The following is a 1,772-nucleotide window of genomic DNA, read 5'->3' as shown; positions in this document are numbered from 1 at the left end:
GTGGCAGACGCGGGTAACCTGTTGAACACCATTGGTGATGGTGATCGGGGATTGCAATTATTCCCCATGAATGACGAATTCCCAGTAAGTGCGGGTCATAGACTTGCGTGAAGTCCCTACCCTTTGTACACACTGCCAGTCACTACTACTGATTGGATGGTTCAGTGAGGCCCTTGGATCGGCCCCTCCAGGTCAGCCCACTGCCCTGGTGGAGCACTGAGAAGACAGTCAAACTTGACTATCTGGAGGAAGTAAAAGTCATAACAAAATTTCCATAGTTGAACATGTCGAGGGATCATTAACAGAGAAGAGCAAAGCTGCAGAGGCGCCACTGCGTCCTTCCTTCTTGGCTGACTGTGTTCCCCATGTGGCATGTGTGCTGGCAGGGTTGTGCCATTTGTTTGTTGCATGGCCCTGCCTGCCCCGAGAGCCGGAGAACTCGGGAGGGAGAGAGAGGGTAGACAGAGACACACGTGCTGGGATGAAACTGTGTGTGCGTGTCGGGGGGCAGGCTGGATGGCTCACCGGCCTGGTGAGCAGCGGGGAACTGTCCCCTGCCGTGGCCCCCACGTGTGTGTCGGCGGGCGCGGGGGTGGTTCTCGGCATCACGACGAGTTGTGGGTCTCTGTGTCCTCCCTGCCGGGGCTGTCATCCCTCCCTGTCCTGCCAGCTCAGCCCCATCCCACCTGCTCCCATTGGGGCCGGCCGGGTTTGCATCGCTGCCACTGCCACCATCATTGCCTCTGCCACACCGCGCCACCTGGCCCGGCCTGGCCCACTGGCTTTCCCCAGCCTTCCCACTAGGGCTTCTTGAGGGTAGGGGGCTGGACGCCAGCCCTCCACTCCTCGTCCGCCTCCACCATCCAGGTACCCAGCACTTTCTAGTGCGGAGGTTTAAGGACCCCTTGTGGGGGTCACCTGTCCACCCGTGGGTTGGGTGCTGTGGGCCCACGGGGGAGTCCGTTTGGGAGGGGTCTGCCCCTCCCTCACCTCCACTGCTGACTCCGTCTCCCCAGCTGCCGGGGCCGTGCTGCACTTGCGTGTCACTGCTGATGCCGGTGGGGGCTGTACCCAGTGGCCATCGTGCTGTCGCATGTGTGCCACGCATGTGGCGTATGCCCTGTGCTGTGGGGGCAGGAAACCCCGGGAGCCCGTGGGGTGGTGGCAGCATTTGTCCCTCTCACTCCCGTGGACGGCACCACCTCCCCGTGTTGTGAAACCTTCCAACCCCTCTCTGGAGTCTCGTCCCATTGCTGTCTGACTGGCCGGCCTGAGGTAACCCCTCTGGGGGACGTGCTGTGCCAGGTGGGCCTCCCATTGTTGGGAGCGCCCTTGCCAAATCGACCTTGTATGACTTTTAGCAGTGGATCACTTGGCTCCTGCGTTGATGAAGAATGCAGCTAGCTGTGAGAATTAATGTGAATTGCAGGACACATTGATCATCGACACTTCGAACGCACTTGCGGCCCGGGTTCCTCCCAGGGCAATGCCTGTCTGAGCTTTGCTTGCCAATCATTAGCCCCTGGGGGTACCTCCGGGCTCCTTGGGGTGCACAGCTGGGGGTTCCATGGCAGGGCCCGTGGGGACCTCCATTCTCCCAAGTGCAGACCCGGCGACATCTGCCCTCCTCTCCTGCCATGCCTGCCCCTTCCCCCCCACCCCCACTGCAGGCCCTGTGTGGTCAAGCGTTGGGTGGCGTGGGGGAAGAGGGGCTCCTGGCTGTGAGGAAGAGAGAGAGGTTGGAGCCATCACCTGCAAAAACACAGAGGGAA

The 1,772-nt window shown here is 61.1% G+C and overlaps 1 non-coding gene across 1 annotated transcript; it reads left to right on the top strand.

Annotated features, from left to right (window-relative positions):
- The first annotated feature begins 1,352 nt into the window (after window positions 1-1,352).
- Window positions 1,353-1,504, top strand: LOC129395806 (5.8S ribosomal RNA). Its single transcript, XR_008623019.1, has one exon. It is a non-coding gene; the product is annotated as a 5.8S ribosomal RNA (ribosomal RNA).
- Window positions 1,505-1,772: the final 268 nt, after the last annotated feature.

The sequence above is a fragment of the Pan paniscus genome, chromosome Y, assembly GCF_029289425.2.
Source record: "Pan paniscus chromosome Y, NHGRI_mPanPan1-v2.0_pri, whole genome shotgun sequence".
Taxonomy (NCBI): Eukaryota; Metazoa; Chordata; class Mammalia; order Primates; family Hominidae; genus Pan; species Pan paniscus.
This window is presented reverse-complemented; position numbering and strand designations above follow the sequence as displayed.